The 24,436-nt window shown below is 37.8% G+C and overlaps 1 protein-coding gene and 1 long non-coding RNA gene across 3 annotated transcripts in view; one reads left to right on the top strand and one right to left on the bottom strand.

The window, feature by feature from the left end:
* The window catches only part of LOC134139489 (uncharacterized), a 30,370-nt gene extending 15,780 nt beyond the window's left edge, over nucleotides 1-14,590 (bottom strand). The window contains exons 1-3 of one of the 2 annotated variants that reach the window (XR_009958180.1): nucleotides 14,379-14,590; nucleotides 10,445-10,782; nucleotides 3,205-3,307 (exon numbers count right to left, since the gene is read on the bottom strand). This is a non-coding gene — a long non-coding RNA (uncharacterized LOC134139489). The remainder of the gene's footprint in view (nucleotides 1-3,204; nucleotides 3,308-10,444; nucleotides 10,783-14,378) is intronic. The other variant, XR_009958179.1, reaches the window with a different exon arrangement.
* The window catches only part of RNF150 (ring finger protein 150), a 126,464-nt gene that overhangs the window by 1,435 nt on the left and 100,593 nt on the right, over nucleotides 1-24,436 (top strand). The window lies entirely within an intron of this gene.

Here is a 24,436-nt window from a genome sequence, read left to right on the forward strand (position 1 = left end):
TGACATTTTAAAGTCTTCCAGCAAACTAACTAGCATGGATGTGCTGAAAAACAGTTTGTTGCCTTACTAATGCTATAACATTGCTGATTAAAGTAGTGCTTTTGGAACCTCTTGTGTGCAGCCTCTTAAGAGAGATTAACTGTTTATTTAGACAGATTCATGTTTCTTTGATGGGATCAGTGGAAGATGGTGGGTTTTCTTTCTTTCTTTCCTTTCCTTTTTTTTTTTTTTTTTGAGTGTTTTTCTATGGGTTTTCTTAGACCAGAAGCTCTTGAGCTCCTAGTTTCTTAAAACTGTACTTTATAACTTGCATACGGTTTAGTACCTGTTCGGGTTATACTTGTTACTCTAAGTATCACAGCTTACTTACTATTGCTATTACTTATTAAATAAGCGTAGTATGCTCAGGCTGTTTCAAAACTTAAGCTGCATCACTTGCTCTTGTCTAGTAAGTTTCTTTAAAGCTGCCAACATGTTGGATCAATTAATGGTTTGCCTGTTTTTAAAGTATGCACTAAGCTGTTTTCCCACACAAATGATGTTTTATTAAGAAACAGTGGGAGTAAAAATGTGTCTAACCTTTTAGAATGCTATAGCTTGTGTTTGTTTTAAAGTCCAAAATGAAGTAAGCAAGGATTTTTTCTTACTCAAAGTGGCCTCAGCTTTCAAAAATATGAGCACTATATCACTTATCATGGGAATAGCTTCTTTTCTATAATATGACTCATTACAGCTTATTTCGAGAATCCTTTTTGAAAACTGAACTGATACCCAGCAAGTGATTTTGCTGTACCGTAGGTTGAAATGTAAGGAAACTTGCAGATAATACTCAAGACTTGTTGAATATGATCAGTGAGACTGAAGGGTTTTCTCGATTGATTGCATTTGTTTTAAGGAAAAGGATTTTTATTCTGTGAAGTTGAAAAATGATTTTTGCTCTTAACTTAAGGAAAAACTTCCTCTCTGCATACAGTCAAAACACAGAGGAGTTTTAGAGCCAAGTCTGTTGGAGAAGAAGGAAAAAAGATATTTTTTTAAAAAAAATATTTGATGAAGTGGCAGAGATTCAGAATTGGATTTACCTTTGCTCTTCTTTTTGTATCCAGTGCTGCATTAGGACAAAATGAGTGCAAAAGCTGTGAAAAAATTATCTCTCTGACTTACAGCCTTTGACGTTTACTTGGTTCCAGTGAAAATGATAGCACAAAATTCAAGGGGAGAATGAATCAGGTTCTCAGTTTCTGAGTTCAGCAGCATCTGTGGTGCTCTGCCCACACCAAATCCTGTAGTGGGAAGAAAATTCCATCCCGGAAAATACTGGGTAGGGAGGAGGGAGGGGGTTGAAATGAGACTTAAAAAAACAATTTAAGTATGATGTTACTTTTTCTTCTCCCACAGATTTTTTTGAGATTTCCTATCTAAGCTTAAACTCCATCCTTATGGAAAATAGTTTCCTCTTGCATAATTGGCTTCTGCCTTTACAAAAGAATTACTGGTCCTCAAGCAGATTCTTCTCTTCTGTATGTTTTGCCGTCTTTCTTTTGCTGTCATCATTTTTTCCTATTTGTTCATTCTTCTTTCGCTGCTTCTCTCACCTCCACTCTAATTTCTTCACTTCCACCCCTATGCTTCCTTCCCTTTCCTGACCAGGTTATGCTGTTGTTTCATAACCTTTTACCCTTGCCTCCCACTTTCTCCCAAAGCTCGCTCTTCTGCCAAAGCTCTTACTTCACAGCTGTATATCCAATTAGGTTGCCTGTTCTCAGTTACAATGCATGCCAATGAACCCTTTGCCAAAATGATACCTCCTGATCTTAAAATCTGTAAGAGACTGTAGTAAGATAGTATTGCATTTGAAAGAGGATTGGTAAACTTTCCTTTCTTCCACCCCCTTGCCCTTACAACTTTCCAGGATTTATATCTAGTGCACTAAACAGAACAAAGCAAGTGTTAGATTTGAACCAGTTCAGTCACCATATTTAAAACTTTTTCTTTCAGGAAACCTCTTCTTAGGTCATTGCTTACACATCCAGAAGAATGAGGTAGTTGTGACATCTGCGCTCACAGTCAGAGATCTTTGGTTCTAGAGCTAGGAAATGCCTGGCATTTGCATTATCTGCTACAGCCTTTGTGAATCACTGTTTTTGTTGACTTGAACTGTGGGTATCCTATTCCTGGGAGGCGCTTTGGATCCAACTGTGTTTGATTTCTGTCTAAGCAGATTTTAACCAACAGAGGAACAAAGCACCTACAATTTCTCAGTTTCAACAGCTTTTTGTCTCTCCTAAATCAACTTCTCTAATAGAAAAGTTCTCTAATAAAAGAGGGGGTATTCTCTTTCCTCCAGAAAATAGTACATAATGTCATCCAGGGCTCTGGCATTTTTGTTACTGAGAACAAAATATCTGCTATTTAGGTTTGAAAAGGCCACTGTGTCTACCTTTAATAACTTAGTATTAATTGGAAGTACACTACCTGTCTTAGCAAATGCCCTTACACTCCCCCTGTATGCTATGGAGAGAGCTAGCAGGCCTTCCAGAAGCTGATTCAAGGTGAGAGTTTCCCTCTCTTCAGCTTTCATTAGCTGTTGAGGGAACCTAGGTTGACCACTGCTAACTTAGGCACCAACTTAAGTGCCTGAGGCTAGGGAGGGATATTAACTGTGACAGTAGACATGATTCATGTGTAGGTATAAAACAAATCCTTAGTAATTAATACAGTTTAAAACACTCAGTTTGAATTCCAGGGTGCATCAGAGTATTTCACAATATGGATGCGATTATTATGTGAAGAATATTGCATCCTAAGTATTTCAGAGCAGAGGCAGACATGAATCAGGCAGTTTTACGTTGTGCTGCATTTCCAGTGCATTCCACCATAAATTTTGAGTTACGTGTTGTATGTATGACAGCCTGTTTTCCATGAGAGGCAGAGGCCTCACTGTTTTTTGTAATGGTTTGTACACACGGGCAGTAACTGTCAACTGTACTTTTTTATTCGTGACATAATTCTCTGAGGTGATCTAAGACGACTCTAGCTGCTTTTCTCCCTCCTTGGCCCTATCAAGTGCAGCATGTGTGCACTGGATCATGTGAGGAGGGCAATGGGCACCCCACCACAAAGCGAGGTGTGATCCTTTACATGCACACCATGGATGTGGCCAGCCATGATCCATGCCCATTCATTTCAATGATAGTTGCTTACCTTGAGCTCAGATTTTTATTCCTTTGTTCAGGTCATGAAGTCCTCCGTTATGCATATTTTAAGATACGTTGGTTGCAAGTTTAGGCTTTGGACTGTTCTATAGCTGTAGGACAAATTACATAATTTGTATTACAAATTATAGCTGATGCACAAATTAAAATACAGACACCCGAGCTGTAGAACAAAAGTGCTTGTTAGAACCTCAAATGGGCATACATGCCTTTCCTGCCATCACTAGTGTTCTGGCCTACCATGTTTTGGGTGTACTGCATTTGGAAATAAGTATTTAGAAATTTTGGTCATCTTTATAAAAGCTAGGTTTTCTTGCCTTTGCATGCAAAGCATGTTGAAATGTTTTAAATTTTATTTTTGCCCTTTTTTTTTAAGGTGTGGATTTAAATGTGCGATTGAGTAAATCTTACTTCTCTGCTTAAAGCCACAGACTTCAAATACATTAAACAGAGTTTTCTTTTGAAACTTACTCTTTCTCTGATACTCTGCTTCTACAGACTGGAAAATGCTTAATATATAATGCTGGATTCCAGCCATGGGCTTTGGTCTGTGCCTATAGGGCATGATCTAATGATGAGCAGCCCTTCGCAGGTCCATGTTTTTATGTGAATGCAAACCATTTGCTTTCCCACTGCCAGACTGGGATGCACAGTGCCCCTTTGCACATAGTGAAATGGCATCAAAGATTTTGAGAGTGCAAAAGTTTGTGTACATAATTTAGAAGATTCTTATAGTGACATTGAGATTGAAAATTTCTCTATTTAAAAAGTTAATTCAATGTAGTAGCAACTTTCATTTGTTACTTTACCAGAACAATTGTTTTCCTAAACTTTTTATTGAATTCTCATGAGCAAAATGTGGTGAAAGCATTCATGCTGAAAGTAGGTATGGATAAGCGTGAATTTATCAAGGTTTGGAAATTCCAAGCATCCAGAGTCTGCCATAACTATCTTCTGTTCTAGGCACCCGGGATTCATTCCTAATAGAAACACCTCAGTAGGGGAAGAAAATACAGATCAGCACATCACTGAGCCTTTTCCATCATGAAATGAGAGCGTGGCTGAGGTGTGTTTCCATCCTTAGGAACTCAGGAGTCCTGGGTCTGTCATGTAGGCTTGGCTGTCAGCAATTGTGGAAAATCCTGTTCCCAATGTTTATCAAAGTCAGATTTATAACATTGGCTAGAGCCAGCAGTAGTGCAGACAAGCTGTCCGCTGAGTTGACTAGTGAGCCACACTTCAGCCTACCAATTCTGCTAGTGTTGCAGTGCTGGACTTCTCTATTGCAACTGTGTTCAAATGGTGCAAAACAGTGAGCTGACTTTATGATACCGATAACTGCTTTGGCTTTGACCAAGTTAAAAAAGGCTCCAGGGACTAGAAAAACAACAACAAAAATCTTAGTTTCTGGTCTTACATGGGATAGACACTTCAATGCTGGGGAATGGTTTGTGTCATTAAGAAGGTACGCTTCTTGCCAAGTTGAATTTTACATATCCTTTTAGTCTTACTTGAATGGTTTAGGTATCTCTTCCAAGGCCCATTGTAGTCAATGGGAAGACAATGAGTCCATTGGGCTTTGGATCAAGTTGTAAGACAACTTGACCTACAAAGTGATGAAATATTGGTTCACTGGAGATTGTATTGATCCTCCAGACTTGACTTACTGATTGCAGAGCGGTTGGATTCCTGCATGGCCCTTCGTTATCTGCAGCACTTGTTCACGATGTTATTCATACAAGTGCTCTCTTCAGCTCTGCAGAAAAAGTGATGCAGCAAGAGGAAAAACTTTCTCAGAAGCAGATCTTTATCACCATTGATTCTAAATGCTGGCGGATAATCTGCAGCTCTTCCTTTTGGTATACTGTCCTTAGGGGAATTGTTTACTCTTGGTACAGTGATGGTTCATTGCTGTTTCTTCTAGTCCCACTGGTATATTGACTTTAAAATGGTACCTAATAGTTTGGGTTAATAGGTTATTTTGGCAGTCTGTTGCTGTTATTTTATCTTTGAGATAGCTCACAGATTCATGCAAATACGTTTCTGTGCTGGCCCCTCCCTCATGGTACATCAGAGCACAGGGACTTTTTAAGCAGAAGGGTAGAGAAGCCTACAGTAACCTCTCTGTAGGCTTTTTAAGAGTCTCTTTTCCTGATAAGAGAAAGGGACACTTTCTACTTTCCTCATGTGAGGAAAGGACTAAAAGAGCCTGTTATTTTGCCTTGTTTGTTTGGTGAAGCTCGTAGAGCGTTATCATGTGAGATGACTGAGTTTCAAGTGACCTCTATCTCCTTACACCACGAGCCAGGCTGATGAAGAGTCAGATCTGTATGAAGGGATAGCCCAGCTGCTTCTCTACTTCCAGTAACTTCTGCATGGCTAACCTCCACAGAAACATCATTCATTTCAAGACAAGGCCCACTTTTGCCCTTTGAGTTGTGTTTGAGTGCTAGCCACCTGATGGCTTGTTTGATACATAAGGGAGGGAATAATGCAATCATTGACCTGTGGAAATCAGATATGGAAAAGACTGAGAAGTCCATTTAATCTGTCACCTTGCTAATGCAGGACTGCTTCCTATAGTATTACTGTCTACTACTGGCACAGTGCTTTTTTGCTTAGCATCTTGCTAAGGAAAGAATCCTGGGATGCTTCAGAACCCAATGCAGTCTATGAAACAAGGTATATGAAATGTAGGAGGGTATTAAACAGCAATAGTGTATCCTGCATCAATGTTTCGTTGTAGTAACTTCCACAGCCTGTCCCAGCACAAGGATGGCTGCTATAAAATAAGTTTAAAGCCAACTTTAACCATTCTACCAACCAGCCTCAGGGGAGTATATGGCAACTGCATGTAGAAAGAGGAGATAAAATATTTTGTAGCTGGCTATGTACAAAAAGGCCTACTCTACAGGGTCTTGATTCCATAGTGAAATGTCACCCAGAACTTAAGTAATGCCCTGTTCTCTCATTTCACTCCTTAGTGTTGGGTTGCTCCAGGAAGGAAATCTATAGGGATGGGCTGCATGTTGGCCCCAGCACAGTTTGGTCTCTGGACTCCCCAAAGCATCCTGCTTGTTTATGACTGAATTTAGATGTAGTATCTCAAAATATAATTCTATTAAGAGCTGCAGCTTTTGTTACCTAGAGAAGAAAAATCCAAACCACTTAAGTAAAACCTCAACTTTTAAAATTTGTTACTGTATTAAATCTACCAACTTTGTATCTACGATCTGCTTCACTATTCTTATTAGTGGTTCCCAGTCTTTATAAATGCTTTTGCAAATGAAGCTTCCATGAATTAAAGCCATCAGCAGTAGCCTTATTTCTCTTAGACATCTTTCGTGGGCAGCTTAGAAGTAGTCCCCCAGCCAGGTCAGGTCGTAAATCACTGATTTATGTGAACTTAGTGTTCTGATGGAAACACTGGGTTTGGATTCAAGATACTGTATGGATATGTGGAAACACCTCTTCTTACACCAGTTCTAATAGATGGAGAAAGGTTATAAGGATTTGTCTGCCCACGAAAAGACGTTATGCAACTGTTTTACAAGAGAGGCTTAGCATGGGCATTATTTATATTTTGGCTCCTCTTCAGCAAGTTATTTGAGTTAAACCATAGAACTCTGAACTGAAGAGAACTGAAAGAGGTGATGAAAAGATTAACCAGTTTGTTTTATTACTCTCACATATTGAAGTATTAAAAGCTAGCATCTTGGATTCTTTACTACTTAAAGATATCATAGCTTTTTGAAATAATTATTCATTTATTTTTGCTCAAGAATGACTTATGAATAACATCAATAAAGTGCAGTACCTGTTCATTTTTTTTCTGACAGTTTAATCATAGTGATATTCAGTTATACTGCTAGACCTAAGGATTTGTCAGAATTTCAGTCTTAAATTTGACATGGTTATCTGTGTTTAGGTATGTAATACTCCATGCTGAAAATCAGAAAAATAACTCATTTCTTTTTTTAATAAATTTATATTTGACAACGTTTTGAAGCTTTTGACATGGGAGAAGACTGCATGGCACTAGGTAATGTGCAGGGTTTGCAGTCTGAGGCAGTGTAGTAGGTGTCCCTTGCCCTTCAGAGCAACAGACAAGCAAAGAGACGTCACTGCTCGATATGCTGGGCAGTGGTACCCCAGTTCTGTAACAAAGCAGCTCTCTGGATCCTTTTCTACCAAGTCAATTACTGACATATCCATCTATATACACCATCTCTTTCCCCTGAACATTGGCTTCTTTATGTCAGATATTATTTTTCCTCATAATGTTTCATACCTTGGGCTTCTTCCATTTTTTATATGCTCTTTGTATTCCCTCTTACTGTTCACATATTTCATTACAAGGAATCTCTTTTGCAAGTCATTGTGGGGATATCTCACCAGATATTGTATGTATTTTAAAGAGAAGTATGCATCGCATTAATCTTGTACTTCCAGCTTTATAAATCGCACATCATTATACTATGCTGCTTTGTTTATTGCTTGGTCTTGCAGTCCCAGACAAAATATTCACAAAATATTGCACAGTCACCATTATATTGTGTTAAATGTATCTGACATTACACTGCAGCTCTGGCACTGGTATGAGAGCCTAGTAGATAATTCCTATACATCCATCTTTAGTTAACATACGTGTTCCATATCTGAATGAAAGTGAAATGAAGGCATCAGTTTAATAAGCTGTATGATTTTATTGCTTTGTCTAAATTGATTTATGGAACACTTGAGAACCTTGTGCACCTAAGTTTTACTCACGTACTAACAGTAATTCCGGTTCCTCATGATCCTAGATGGCTCTAGGTGTCCAACAAACTGCACTGTAAGAGATTTCTTGGGTTCTTCAATGATACGAAAGCTCTGTATTGGTATCTGAGACTGTTATCGCTGGTTTTATGCTCTAGAATGCAAGCTAAAATGTAAATATTCCTTTTTCCATTACACTATTTTCTGCTAGAAGACATAAATACATTTGTATTTTACCTTACCTTTTCAGAAAACTCTGTATTAGAGTATCTTAAATTTTTACCTATATTTCTAGGGCATGTCTGTGTTTTTACTCTGAAAACTCTTTATAATAGGACAGGCTGATGCTGTAGTCCCCTTCATGATTGCTTCTTATAATTGTACAGAATGTGCTTTCCCCTTTCATGCCTTTTAAAGATTTTATTATGCTCTCACTGTCTCATAGTTTTACCTGCCAGTCTTGTGTTTCTTGAGTGAGGCAGCTTTTGCAAGATTGTGTAATCTCTTTGTGTGATCTCTTATTGCTCTTTGTGTGTGCATGTGTTTGAAATACCATCTAGTTGTCCCTGAAATCCATGCTTATCCGTTACTAAATACTATATCAAAAATTTTCACACTGGAAATCTAGGAGCTGTTGGATTAAAAAATATTGTATCTTGTTATAATTTTGTCTTCGTCCTTCTCAATTGCCTTGTTTTCCCTTCTATCTTGCTTGTTTTCTGCTTAGTTTTTTCCCCAAGTGTTTATATATGTTTTCTTTACTTTCTGAAGTTCATATGTATCTTTCCCTTGATCTTCTCACTTGTTCTTTTGTCGTCTTCATTTCTCTGTTTTGTGTGTTCTGCACTTATTTTGCATCTTTTCTAGGGCTTTTTTTGTCCTTTCCTTCCCCCCTTATCAAGTTGGCAACAATAGCCAAAGGTTATTGCTCTGTGCATATTGTTGACTGTAAAGAGAAGCAGAACAGGATTATGCGCTTTTAGTTGCTTTCCTTTTGCAGCTGACTCCAGGTTTAAAGAGCATCTGCGGACTGTTGTCTGCTACTCAGGGTAGGCTCAGAGGAGCGGGAAACCAGCAATCAGGAAGTGTGGCAATGCTGTGTATGAATGGAAGACTGCCAGTAAGACGTAGCACATTTGCTATGCGTAGAATGGCTTTGTGCTCAACACTTACAAGTCTTTTTCATGAATTCTTAAAAGACTAAATTTTCATCCCTGCTATGTAAGAGGCAGATCCTGCTCGTTCATGCTTGTGCAGAAGAAGATTAAGTTTCCCCTGCTGCGCGTTAGAAAAACTGACCAGGATTTTTTCCATCGAAACTGCTTTTCTTTAGTAGAGAAATGAGTTTTCCACAAAAAACTCTGTTTTAGGAACTTTTTGCTGTCCGGAAAAGATCTTACAATTCTGAGTTTGAAAAAAAAATTTAAGAAATATTTCATGTCTCAGACTTTCAGGGTCAGAATTAGTTCCGTTTCCCCTTCCTTTTTTTGATGATATATTACTTTTTCATCAGCTTCTAGCAGCTTTAGGTATTGGTTCCACCCCAAAACACAGGCCCCACTTCTTTCTGACTCAAATATTATGCTTCTGCAAGAATCTGTACACACATTTCATTACAAATCCTGTTTAAAGAAATTGAGCTCCCCTTTGCAATGCTGAATTTCTCTTCCCTGTGATAGAGTTACAACAATTTTCTTTCTTTGGTCTGTAAAGTATAGTATCTTTGGCCCTTACTATGTGTATATATAGCCTTACCAGCAGCCTTGAGACATGACTTCAGCACTGTATCTAGATATACATGGGAATTATACTTGATAGATGAAAATTGCCCTTGCAGACAAAGACACAACAAGAATCAGTAGCTGTCAGTGGAAGTTAGACAAATTCAAGCTTGTAGTAAGGTACAATTTCCTATACAGTGAAATAGTTGCCCAGATAGAAGAATATTTATAATATCCTCTGAACCACTTCTGTTTTTTGTGTCTAAAGATATGCCACAAGTGCAAACAGCTACCTCTAAGCCTCCACAAAACAAGTATTTGGTGGACTAGCTGTTGAGGATGCTGTCTGACCTTATAAAAGAGGTCCAAAGCCTTTATCTTACAGCACTTGTGTTTAAATAGTCAAATGCCAACACAAGGAGATATCATGATACAGTGCCACCAAGAATGGCTAAGATACCTCACATGGGGATGAATTAACTCTGTGTCAAAAGCCTATAGTACTGTCTTTCCCTGCCAGAGGCCTGCCAGTAGATGAAAGGTGTGTGGATGGACCTGAATCCTGCAAAGCTGAAGTCATATTGATGGGGAAAAAAAAACATTAAAGTAGGATGTTCCTTCAGCGGTGTCATCAGATGGGAGACTTACAGTTATCCTTTATCTCAGAGCATATGAAACTATTTGACTAATCCATATATTTTCATCCCCATTTCAGTTCTATACTGACTCCCGTTGCTCACTAATACTCACTGTTGTGATCTCTGAATTTTTCTTGTTTGTTATCTCTTTCCTGTTGATCCCCGTCCTTTCTTGCTTCCTTTACAGATGGTTGGAACATTCCCTGGGTTGATGAGGATCTCAATTCACTTGTGCTCAGAGCTGAGCTTGTAAGTTTTCTAGCAGCCTTTAGCAGTTTCCTCATATTTCTTGGCGTTTGAGGATGGGGAATTGCATTGCTAGAAAGCTACCAAAAAGCATAACTGTCTGTGAAAGTAATGAGCTACTCTTGAGGCAGTCAGGATCCTCTGGTGCATGTTAACTCTCCTGGGAACTCATCTGTCTTTTTCACTTCTCTGGCCTGCTAACCCCTGTTTAAGAAATCACATAAGAAAAAAATGGGATTTTTTGCTTTTTCTCTACAAACACTCTCTTTTCTTTATCCGTCTAAGTCCCAAGCTTTCTTTTTTTTTCTTTTTTTTTGCTATCTTAGTCTACTATTCAGATGTCATTAGATACAAATTACAACAGAATCCATAGCCTATTTTTCAGGGAAAATATGACTATATAATTATTTTTCTAAATTTATAAATTTCAGTGGTTTGTAGTTCAAGGAATCAAAGTCCAAGGAATAAAAGAATTGTTACTGTCTGTTTTCTAAATATGCATGACCTTTCTCTCTAGTAATCAAGGGTTTTCATTCCTGTTACCTGGCTTAAATAGCCATCTTTCTGGATATTTAAGCCAGAAGGAAGCAAGCACCTTATTTTTTTGTATGGAATATGTTTTATTGATTATCTTCTACATCTGACATGTAGAATCTCTTCTTTAGTTCTCAACCAATACAATGTTTAATCAGCCCAATGATTGTGCTGTTAGTCTTTTCTGGGCAATTTATTTTGTCCATAGTCTAGAAATATTTTTCCCCAATTCAAAGATAACACTGCTGGTTTTATTGCAAGGCTGTTATCTTTGGCTCTGCGACTAGTCGGATCTATGTTTGGATTAGCTTGCAAAGCAGGAACTACTGTGCATATATAAAACAATTGAGTGTTTGCCACTAATGATACCGGGGAGGGAAGTAAAACCATGTCTCACCCTCTGTATATATCAATATGACAACTTCTAAAATCTTTTATTTGCATATGAGACTAGTACTTAAAAAACACATCTCACTTCACTAAGTGGTTTTGCTGCCATGAAACTCGCTAGCAGGTGTTTTAAATGTACTGTAGAAATTATTTTTAATGTCTGCATTACGTAAAGGTAATTTGGGGAGTGTTTCACATCCTGGTTCAGGAAAATGTTCACACAAATGCTTGTAAATGTTCACACAAATGCTTATCTTTAAGCTCATGTTTAGTTCTCAGTAAGAATAGGTCAGAAGTTGAGCAGTTGGCCTAAATGTTGAAAGTGGATTTATGGGAAAATAGTGTCTGTAGGTAGAGGCAGAAGTGTCCAGTGTAGCCCAGAGGTTTATTATGTAGTAATCTTGAGGGATCTTATGCCCTCCTCTAATACTGTGAAGAGTCAGCATCCTTACAATCAGGTGTTTATTTAGCAGGTGCTTTATAAAGACCTGATAAAATAGGCGCTTTAATTGTTTTACATTTCTCCACCTTGACTGGCTTCTACTTTCTGGGTTATCAGACCTGTGTGAATGACAGTGAGAAAGAAGGGTGCCTCTTTCAACTTTCAGTGAACACTGTTCCCTTTCCATTTGAGGAAGAGTTGGCCACCCAAACCCTTTAAAACCTAGATGCTGTCTCATCTTAATGATATTTTATTTCATGTCTACTACTAGAGTATGTAGAGGAACAATCATAGGTGTGATTGGAGTGTACAAGTTGTTAGTTTTTTGCAGATGGCTCATAGAGCATACAGATCATACTGCCTAGTTGAACTAGAGAAGTCCCTGTAATTTAGATAGCCATACAGTATTCCTTGCTAAACAGGGAGTTGCCTGAATGGGAAGTACATACGTATGTAAGGACCATCAGATATACAGGAGCTCCACACCTTAAGTCCATTCCAGTTTGGGAGTAATTACTGTAATGTTTTGCAGATTTGCTTAAAGTAGTTGCAGTTTTTCATCCTTCTTTGTAGCCTTATTAGTCTGCAAGCTTCATTTTGCTTTGAGAAATTCAGGAGAGGCTTGTTTAATGGTATGTGTCAATTCTGAGCAGAATGTGCTCTCTGATTAAGGCACTGATGGAGGTGTTGAGGAACTCACAGCCACTTGAGCAGTATTTGGTGTAAGTTAAGAGGATGGGAAACAGTAACCAAGGAGGAGGAAAGCGTACATTAACAATTGTTCCTCCATTAAATATTTCTGTAAATTAACTGCAGTATTTGGTTACAGATGCCTGTCTGGAAATAGTACAATACCTGCTTTTTAATAACCTTTAAGTAAGTAAGCAAACAAGCATGCCCAAGACAACCATGTTTAAATCACAGGAAGACTTGGCAGACCAAGCAAGTACTAATGTATAGTTGGAAAGTATTAATGACTACATTGGGTTGCTCAGTTGTGTATCTTCAACGCTCTGCAGATCTGTATTCATAAGCACAAGCCTGAGAGATCCTCCATAATCTCAGTGAGAATGGACATCAGTGGGAGTGGAGGTGACTTGCATCTGTCTGTGGCTGCTCTGCTTTTCACAAGTCTGGGCCTTAGTTTGCTGTCTCTTATGCCTCCTTGTTTAATAAAATAGAACTTGAACCCATACATCAGAGAATTATTTTGGGTTTGGTGAGTTTGAAAATAAAACTGATGCTCATGCTGTTGTCCAACAGTGGTCTCCACTTAACGTCGCAGGTGGAGTTTCAGTATCTGAATGTATGCTAGGTCTTTACTAAAATACTCAATAGTCAGCTGCAGAAAAGAATTGAAATTTCTTTTCTTTATTTTTTTCAGTCTTTAATAATGGTAATGTCCTCGTCAGTAAAAGGCACAGCATTTAAGGCTATAGCAATGAAGAGATTGTACCTTTCTCTTGTGGATGTTCTTAAACTGTACAGACTTGGTATCATGGGAACTTCAAGAACGTACTAAATTTTAAACCAGTGGATGAATTTTATATCCACTTCTCTAGCTACTTTGAAGAAGGATACAGACAAGTTGGCTGGAAGAGTTAAAAAAAAAATCATATGAAAAAAGTTCTCCTATATTGGTGTGATGATCTCCACAGCTCTTATTTAGGGTATTGGGATTACCCTGGGCTTTAAACTGAATTTTCACATGCCGTATTTTCTTTATGCAGATTGCTTTTAGGACAGTTCACATGATGATTTCTGAACTACTAGGTTAGCCACCGTCATGTTAAGAGTCTCCCAAGTCTCCATTCCATTTATTAATGTCTTTAAATGTTAAGAAAAGAAAACGAGCAACAATCCAGGAAAACTCCAACACCCAAATCTTTCCTTTAGAAAAAGCAAACCATGTTTGCTCATTGCTAGACAGGTGCCGTTAATTTGTAACATCTAATTCTGAAATGCTAACCCTGCTGAAGTCAATGCCAAAACTTCCTAAGGATTTCTCTGCCGAGTGTTAAACCAAGAAAATAAATATCTGAAGTTATGATACATCTTGTGCTGCCCCCATAGTATTTAATACATTCTTGTCAAGTACAGAAAAGCGCACGTTCATCATGACCCAACTGAAATAACACTATACTTCACGAGTAATCTCAGTGGGGTGTAAACGTTTTGCATTTCGTATGAGCTGCACACATGCATCAGATTCAAGTAATACAACTAAAGTAGCATAACAGGCAATACCAGGGGCTTCATTTAGCTCATTTTGTAATTGAGTAGAATTATCTGCCAGCCTGCAAGTCCCGTAAAAGTGTAGGTGTTAACTTACATGACCTCTCCAGCTCATTTAATAGAAGGTTCACTTGGCCCCAAATGATTATATAAATTATGTAGCCATTGTTATATCTGTGATATAAGTTAGTTTTCTTACCTTTTGAAGAGCTTAAGGTTGTAGGTCATATCTTAGGTATATTTCTGCCAGTGGGCTTCAAAACAAAATCTTCTGAAATCTGCTATATAGTTAGCGTGCAATTCTCCCAAGGCGTATGGCTTTTGCATGAAATGAAAGGAATCAAGCTGTGCTTGTGTGTCAGGGCTGTGTTGCAGGAAGAGGCTGCAAAGCTTGGTTTGCAAGATGCTAGCTGATCTCCAAGAGCAGGCAGCAGCCAGCCTCATAACAGCTGCAAGAGATGTTGCTGCCTGCCAGAAGTCACAGTTCAGATAAGAGCTTCTAAATCTCAAACAGGCCCTGGTTGAATGCGCTGCAAAATAACGTGAGCTAAATTTGGAGAGTAAGAGCGGAATAGTTTTCATACCTTTCTTCACTAACTGGTATGCTAAGAAGGAATGGCAATGATGACAGCCTTATCACAGGAAGAATGTTTCAATGATAGCTGTTAGGAGAATGCTCAGAATTAGTATTTGCAATGTCCAGTGAAGGAGCGGAATCCACATTCTATATCATCTGTCTATATGCCAAATAAATGTGAACAGTTGTAACAGAAATAGTTACAAAGTCTATCCACCTCAAGCCTAGCAGAGGTTTCCAATCTGACCAAATTAAGATGGCATTTAATATAGGATAAATTTGTTCCAAAAAAGAGGGTAATGGTAGTTATAAGATCTTGGAATATGTGATTGGTTAGTGACTTTTTCATGCATGGGTTTTTTGTTTTGTTTTGTTTTGTTTTTTTTCCTTAATTTTTGTGGAAATACTTTTCAGGTGAAAAGAACACAATGCAGGAAATATTGCATGGCAATTTCAGTGCTTTTGTTCCAGCGTGCGTATTGTGTTTTGAGTGATGCTGATCAGTTTTTAGAGCTTGTGGGATCTTCAAAACTGCTGTGTTAATCTCATTTGGCCTCTATACCATATTTCTGATCGCTCTCTTTTGGGGATCTGATGACAAAGTAATGAAAAATGTGATTTGTAATGCAAATGATTTATTTTTACTTTTAACTACACTTTCATTTCTGAAATCTGTAATTGTTTAACCCCTTTGTAAGTCTTCAGCATGCCTTGTAACGGTGTAGCTCTTTGCTAATAGAGATGCGTGCTAATGAGAGAATCTGCCTCTCAGCTAACACAGGCTTCGCTGTATCCTAAAGACACACTGCCTTTTCATCTCTTTGATCCAAATTAAGCATAAGAGGCTAAATGCAGACAGAAATATCAAATGTTCAGCTATGCTTAACAGAAATGTTACAATTACGTAGAAGTATCAAAAATCAAAGGAGAGATCCTGATAGGTGATTTAATGTAGAAATAACAAAGTAGCTGAAGTTTACCATCTAAGCTGGTAGTTCTGATCTTCTGACACTCATATACTGAGTCATCCAAGGAATAAAAGCTAATGAAGAGAGAGCATAAGCCATCATATAAGAACCAAGGTAAATAGAATTACTCTCCTTTAATGTTGTCTCACGTACAAGAAGAATTCATCTCTGCTGAAATCTGAACATAGAAATGTATGAGCAGTAGGAATATTACCAATCGAGTGAAATTTCCAATATTTACCATTAATATTCCTCTTTGGGAGGCTATATGTAAAAAATACAAATAAATTTAACTTAAATAAAAGTATTATGGAAACATCCAAAACAGTATGCTACATCATTTGTGTTACATATTCAGAGAATAACTAGAAATTACCATTAAATTGGAGATGGACTTAAAACAAATCCTGCTTTTGAGTTGACTGTATAACTTAAGCACACCCCTTTCACATCTTCAGCTGTATCTGGCAAGTTTGATGCAATGCTGGGTTTCTGAACATCTCAGATCTGAAGTATTTTATATCAAGTTCTTGTTTTAAGTCATTTTAAAAGTTACAAAATTCATAGTCAATCTAGCATTCTAATGTGAGTTTTCTGGCTCTGGTACATTTTCAGAGAATCAGATTTGAATAGGAAATATAGCACTTACCTTATCTGTTGCAGATGTATCCAGCATTAAAAAAACCCCTTATAATCAGCAGGTAATTTATCAGTGCTGATATTTGAGTATTAAAAATAAGGGATCTAATTAGCAATGTACTGTGATATCAGCATTACGTTAAGTGCAGTTGTTTTCATCATCCTCAAAGTTCACCTAAATCTCACAGAAATCTTGGAAACAATATAATGAACCGTGTAACAACATCAGTCTGAGTTGCACAAAATGTAATGTGGGAAAAAATGTACATTTTATTACAGCCTGCAAATATTTCACAGAATCACACAGAATGGTTGAGATTGGTAGGGACCAATCTAGTCCAATCCCCCTGCCAAGCAGGGTCACCAGTTACATAGGATTGTGTCCAGGCAAGTTTTGAATACCTCCAGAGATGGAGATTTTACAAGTTCTCTGGGCAACCTGTTCCAGTGCTCTGTCACTCTCACAGGAAGGAAATTTTTTCTCATATTCATGTGGAGCTTTCTGTGTTTCAGTTTGTGCCTGCTGCCTCTTGTCCTATCACTTGGCATAACTGAAAAGAGTCCAGCTCCATCCATTTTGCACCCTCCCTTAAGGTATTTGTAGACATTGATAAGATCAATGTCTCAGTCTTCTCCAGGCTAAACAGGCCCGGCTCTCGCAGCCGTTCCTCATATGGGAGATGCTTCAGTCCCCTAATCATCTTTGTAGCCCTACACTGGACTCTCTCCAGTAGCTCCGGGTCTCTCTTGTACTGGGGAGCCCAGAATTGGACACATATTGAGAGGTAATTCTGACAAATACTTTGTTTTAGAAAGAGAGGTGCTTGCAACATACTCTGAAAAGATCATTTCATAAGAGATGTATAATGAATTTACTTGAGAAGCAGGTGCTAAGAGGAATTTATTTCTGACTGAGTAGTCAGGAGCAAAGTCTGTATTCATGTTCCTATAAAGAGAACAGGACAGAAGACAGACTCTGCCTGCTTAAGACAGTTTTGGGTCCACTTAGGCACGTGACTTGTACTTAGATATCTCAATATCTTTTTCTTTCTTTCTTTCTTTAGATTATTTCTAGGAGTAAATATCCTTTGCCTCTACATATAGGTGTGTTTCTCTGTGTGTTCTTACACACACACACACATACACACACGTACATAGATATCTGAAACAGTTCTTACGTACTCACGCACACACGTACGTAGATACCCGAAACAGATGTTTTGCCAGCATTAACTTATTGAGTACCTATCTATGTAGACATAAACAGCCCTATTCCATGTCCATGTGAGATGGTGATAGTATTCTTTCTAGTTGCTTTGTGGTTCATTGTAACTGCTATTGTGCAGAACATGAATACAAATAAAGTAATAGAGCTCTCTGAATTTATGACGCTTTTCAGGCATCCCTCTTCCTTTAACCTTTTCTGATTTTTTTTTTTTTTTAAGTGAGTGAAGGGAGAGGGAGAAAGAAAAGTCATGTCTCAGAGTGCTGTAGTTCTTAACCTTTCAGGTCTTCAAATTTAAATAAAATGTGTTATACAGTCAACTCAGGATGCTGTTTGGACCTGCAGCTTGCATGTATGTAGATGAAACAGAGCAGAGATAAGAATTTGCCTTTTATTTATTAGCATTTTAGAATGCTAGAAGCACTTAATTCCATGTGGAGATGAGTTCCTCATAGTCTTCAGATACAAAAATTAAATAAATGAAATAAATGTTGTTCCTATATTGTTCCAACTGCTTGATTATAAATGAGTCAAAGTAGTCTCTGTTGTTCTCCATCTGGATATGTGTAGTCTGCAATAACACTCAGATAGGAAATTAAAAATTCTGTTAAAGTGTTCAGCTTTTCAGATAAAAAGCAGGCTTGATTGTAGAAAAACTGTAGAGATTAGTTTTATAATCTTAGGTCCTCATGCTAACAATACTCATGCAGGCAAGTACTTCATGCATATAACGAACTTGCTGAATCTATTTATAACTTTAGTTATCAAATGTATGTTTTTACCCAGATGGTGCTCCTTAAATTTCACTGGGCTGTGCATATGAGCAGCAGTTCACACTGCAGATCACAGAGTAGGAAAAGTATCCAGACAGAAAACAAATACTTAATTAAAATAATGTTCATAATTAGTTAATACAATACTTAAAACCCTTTCACTGGTGTCTCTGCAAAAAGGATCTGTAATTGATGGAACTTGAAACAGAAAATTACATTTAAAAATTTTGGAGTAGTTTTCTTTACAAAGATAAATAATGTCAAGTTTTAATAATGGAGAAACTGGCATAAAGCATGGAGTAGCCAAATCTTGCAGGGCATCAGCAGCAGAATCCAACTTTCCAGACTCCCGTCCTTTCAATAGTAGTAGATCATTCTCTTCTCCATAGCTCCTTGCTTCTTGTGTATGCCTAAACTCTCACCAAGACAGGTGTGTATTTATTCTTGTAGACACAATTCTCTGAAATTTTCCTTGGTAATTAGCTGAAGTCCATTTGTATTCATGTTACAGATTGTATTCGTGTAAGTACAATTTATTCCATAAGCTATTCTTTTAGTTTTGTTTTTAAAAGTTTATTGTTTTTAATGTACGTTCTTTAATTCTGCTAAGGACTATGTTCAGTGTACCAACTCATAGTTTATTACATCTCAAAAAGCAGTAGCTGCAAAGGGGGAACATAATCCAGTAAGGAGTGCTTACATCAAACTACTGTTGGAGCAAATGCATATCCCTATGCCTCTCCCCTTCTGCTGAAATAATAGATTTCTTGTTAAATATCAAATTTGAATAATGCACCTTTTTTCAAATGCCTCCAACTACTGAATGCTATTATCTCCGATATCCTCAGGATATTTGCCTAGGCTCTCTGGAGCACAAGAATACACCTAAGATGGCTATTTTTAAGATCACATGAGTAGATACTATGACTGCATGCATATAAGGATATATGCAGCTGTGCTGAAAGGTTTACAGGTGGAAGCCCACTTTGAGTCCAAGCTAAAAGTCTTTTTTGTTTTTCCTGTGCATTAAATGTCAGGATGCTTCCCATGTGCAGTTCGTTAGTTTTGGAAACATTCAGAAATACAAATGTGATGATTTATTTGAGCATAGTGACTACACAGTATTTTCTATGATTTTTGCAGAGTAAGTTACTAAGTTAGAATTAAAATGAAGGAACTGTAGGGGTGGTAACATTCCACGTCTGCTTCTTGATCAGAAAAAGGGTTTTGCACATGAATTTTAAGTTGTTAAGATGAATGTTTCTGTAGCATGAGTGAAACCTATCTCGGGTTTTATTGCCACCCCTTGTGCACCATGTATAACTTGTCTCTGTTAGCAGCCAGATGCTTTGAGGTGTTGCCTGTCAGTTTTAAGCTAATGGAAACTACTAGTTCTAATTTAAGAGACATGAACAGTTCCAGGGAAGTAATGGAGAAGAGAATCTTGTCTCTTTAGTCACAGCAATCACAGTCGTGGCTCTGTCTTTACTGTAATGTCCGTACATTTGGCATTAAAACTTTATTTTTAGAAAACACATTTTTATGACCGTTCTGAGAGGACAAAGTTCAAATGGAAAATGTCTTTTGAAAAACTGTTGCAAGATCAATTTAATGGTCCTTTTAATTTTTTCCAGACTTCTTTTTAAGACTGTTAGAGGTTTTACAAAAGTCTGCTTAAGCCTTTCTCGCTCTTTTGTCCATGGCACTGTGTCTGCTTTCCTATGTTTGCAACCATCCTAGGTAGCTAGTGTTTTGCAGATTGTCTGTGGGCAGCCTGAAACAATGTGAGTTAATTACCCAATATAATTTCTTCAGAAGTATAGATGTCTAAGCAGTCTTTCCCTTTCTTTCCTTGCTCACTTCCTTCCTTGTCTTTCTCCAGGTTTCTTGTTTCCCACCTCTATATTGCAGTCCTCAGTCCTTTTAACTGTTCCAAAATGAGCTGGGCTTCGAAAAATAAAGCCTTGTTGTTTGTATTGGAGCTGATTTTCCCTGCAGTCTGTCAGTGCTGTACTGGCCCAACTGAACAGTTGGTAAGCAGTGATACTGGGGCAGGAGCAAGCAGCCAGTAGTGAGGAGGGACAGGAACTTTGTAAAATGGCTTTGTTCCCAGAGAAGATGCATGGTGAACTGCATATGGATTAACCTTGAGCTGAGCATCAAGTGCAGCTGTGATTATTACACTGTCTATAAAACAAAACAGTACTGTGCAGGCAAAGCTCAAAAGCCCCTTAGCAGTTTCCTAAGCTGAGGTCAGTCGTAAAAGGATTCCCCTGTTTCTGGATTCAACTTCCAGCTTAGAGGAAGGCCCTGTAGATAAATCTGCTGTATGTTCAAATGTCATTTAAAGTGGTTTAGGCTACAGAAAAACAGCTGATCACCCTGCTAGACAGAGGAAAAAGGTGCTGGAGTTCGGGTAAATAACTACACGTCATATGTGGGTGTGGGACAGTTTAATGCATGTGCCCTGGCTTCCCAGCCTCTGACTGCTGACATAGTCCTTTCCTGCCATACATCCTCAGGCTGTGCATGTTGTTTTCTCTGTCAGTGCTTCTATCACACCAGCTGCAGCTTCCCTCTCCCCGGATCTTGGCATGCCCTGCAGTTTAGCTGGCTGGGTGATACTCACTGTTTCCAGAAGAGACGTCTCTTCCTCTAGAACATCTATCATATCTTTGATGACTTCATATTGCTTCAGCAATTTATCCTTACTTTCAGTCTCTTTCCTCTCTGTTCTGACTCTGGTTTCAAGTCACATCACATACCGCACTGTTACTGGGCATTTATATGCCTTTTCTTAGCTGTGTGCATGCCTAATCACGTTTAATCAGTGATTTTCTTAAGGGTGGTCTCTAATTTTATACAAATTCAATAGCTTGTTGAAACAGCTATAATATTTTGGCATATAGTGGAAATAAATGTATAGCATCTTCCTTTCTATCCAAAGCATTTAAAAAGGAGAAGGACAGAGAAAAGGAGAGAGAAACACACGTACTTGGGTAGCTTAAGTCAGGGAAGAGCAGTTATTTATGCTGAAAATTTTGTGTATGCATCCCAGATAAATCTGACTGTGGCTTCTTAGGAGGGTTGTAGTAATTCCTCATAGCGTGTACAAATGCAGCAGTCATGCTCATGCACCATATGACCTGGCTATGTGGCTGGTCATGTCCTACATGTTTCCAGTCAGACGTAGGGGAGCTACAAGTGAGCTGTGCAGTAAGTGCAGTTCTTCTGAGGTAAACTTTTCCTGATCAACGCAAATCAAGTGTTGCAACTCCTTCTGTGTGCATCTTCCTTCTGTCTTGTATGGCTTCAGTGAAAAATCAGAAATATGGTTTTCTCCAGCATTTCTTTCAAATACACATAAATGTCTTCATTTTAGTTCAGGGAACCATTATGTTTTTCCACTCCAACATCCTGTATTCATCAGACCCTATAGATCACCAGTTGCTCTTCAGACCTGCCAGAAGTTCACTTAGGTATTTGAGACTGAACGTTCTAAATCACATCAGGACCCTGAAATGCTGCCTGCAACTTGGGCAGGTCAGCCCTAATTTGGAGTTGATGGATCTCTGTTTTGCATGTGCCTGAATAGTTGAGGCTATAGTTTAGTCTAACATTAAAATCTTGGTAGACCTTGTTTTATGGAAATATAGCTAGTCAGTCTGATAGATGCATACCCAACTGCACATCTCCTGCTAATGGCAATGAGTTATCTGATTAAATTTCTCTCTATACTACCCTGTCTTGGCAGTTGACAACTTCTCTCTATCTTTCTTAACATCTCTATTTGTGAGTTGTCTTATAATCTGACAGAACTGATGTTAAATGCTTGCAAAAAAAAAAAAAAAAAAAAAAACTTGAATAAGATTTGGTGAATAAGAGAATCTTCACTTAAGATTCTGAGCATTTTTTTAATGTATGTTAAATGACTAAAATCCTTGTATAGACTGTATCTTTAGTCCTATGCTCACTCCTTATTACATATGTACTATGAATTCATTATTATGATTTTCTCTGTAATTTTGTTAGCAAGCCTGGGAGAGGTGAAATCGCAGTGATTGAAAACAGCAGCTAAATAGTGAGGCTATTGACTGCTTTGCCAGCAAATTAAAGTTTTCTTTTATTTTAGAAAGGAGGTATTTAAACTAAAAATGCTGCTTAATATTCTTCCATGTCTCACTTGAATTGGTAACACGCAGATCAGAAGATCTGTACAGCATCAGTGAACTTGGCTTTGGAACTACGTAAACATGGGTTATTATTTTTTGGCTTTTGATCTCTCATAGAGTCCAGGATACATTTTATATTTAATATATGTGCTTATACTGCATTTTACGTGGAATCCTTGTGTGTTAGGGGTATTTTTTCCTTTGCTAAAAGGTCTCTGGTAGACAACAGAGAATAACAGCTGCCTTCATTGAATATTGCTTTTAATACATAAAATGTTACAGAATAGATACAGATTAGGAGAAAAGCATCTTGCCTCTTAGGTCAGTGAGGATGGGTAAAGGGTTAAAAAGCTGGCACTAGGCTCTAAGATCAATATAGGCTTTTCATCACCAGCTGGAAAGCAGTTATAGTAAAAATATCTATTGTTGTAAAATCTTATTATCAAGCACATACTCCAGCTGCTATAATTATATCCTAATGCAAGAAGAATGCATTTTTTGTTTTTTGGATCTAGAAGAAAAAGAATTTGTTACCACATTAAAAGCCAAGAGGCGAGTATTATTAAATAGTATTGTTTGATCTTATTCCTCTTCTGCTTCCAATATTAGTTTTCTAAATGCCATGTGTACCAAAGACATTATGTACAGTGCTAGCAGTGCTGATAGCTGTTTGCAGGAGAGCAGTTTCTCACTTAGCACAGTTATTTATTTCGTTTGTTTAAACTCAAAGTAATCAGTAATACAGGTAGACACCAATTCATATAGATTCCAATACATACCTCACCTCAGCAAGGTTACCTACAGCACGGTGAGATTTGAGTGTTGAAATGGTCCCATCTGAAGTCAGAGAGACAACTTGTTTCTGAGGCTGGGCATATGGTTAAATGCCCTGATGTATAAAGATCTATGACAAGGAGCTTTTTGAAAGAAGCTAATAACAAGTTTCCAGCTTTCCTTATTGTGTAGCACATTGTCTCAAAATTACATGTACTATGCCATCATTTCACACATTTTCATTGACTCATCAGAGGCTTGGTGCCAACATTGTGCTTCATCTGTTACTGCCAGGAGAACGATCTTGTAAAAAGGCAGGCGTGCGTGTTACAGAGCTATTCAGAATTCCAAATAGGACAAGTGCTGAGAAGAAGGAAATAGAAATAGAAATGACAAAAAGCTACAGATGTTTGGAGAGCCAGAAGACTAATGCAGGAGCTGCCAAAGAATAGAAAACAGCAAAAATAAGTCAAAAAGAAATACGTAAGAATGTGATGCAGCAGAAATCCTTATAAAGGGAAATAAAGGTCTGAAATATATTTCACAATAGGAATTATGATTGAACCATAGTGCAGTATGGCACATCCTAACATCTCTTCTGTGCCACCATAATATGGTGATTTGATTTGATCAGACATGAAACTATGTAAGTTGATGTCATTTCCTCTGTATATTCCTTTTCCCCATTGAATGCTTGTGAGCTAGTAAAAAACATGTTTACAGTCTTACATAGGATTATCTTATTTTGATTTGATAGCACTCAATAGAAAAAAAAAACAGCTGATAGAATATTTGAAATGTAATTTTCTACAAGAAATTTTAAATGTCTGTTTTTATCAATATGCTGAAAAACAAATCTGCTCTTCTCTAGATATACAGAATTAAGGTGTTCAGCACATGCTGATGTAACAGTAATATAACGAATACATAAAGATGTACTGCAGCCCAGCTTCATCCTACAAACCAACTTTAGGTATGCTCATCTAGAAAATAAAGTTGTGCTTATAGCCACTGAGGCCCAGCAGGTTTATTGTACACAGTAGATGATAGCAATCTACAGCAGCAGCTAGAGTGCATACCCCAGGCCTCCGCTGCTCTGTTTAGTAACACACACCAGCACCCATTCCAT

Source organism: Rhea pennata, chromosome 4 (assembly GCF_028389875.1).
Source record: "Rhea pennata isolate bPtePen1 chromosome 4, bPtePen1.pri, whole genome shotgun sequence".
NCBI classification, from domain to species: Eukaryota; Metazoa; Chordata; class Aves; order Rheiformes; family Rheidae; genus Rhea; species Rhea pennata.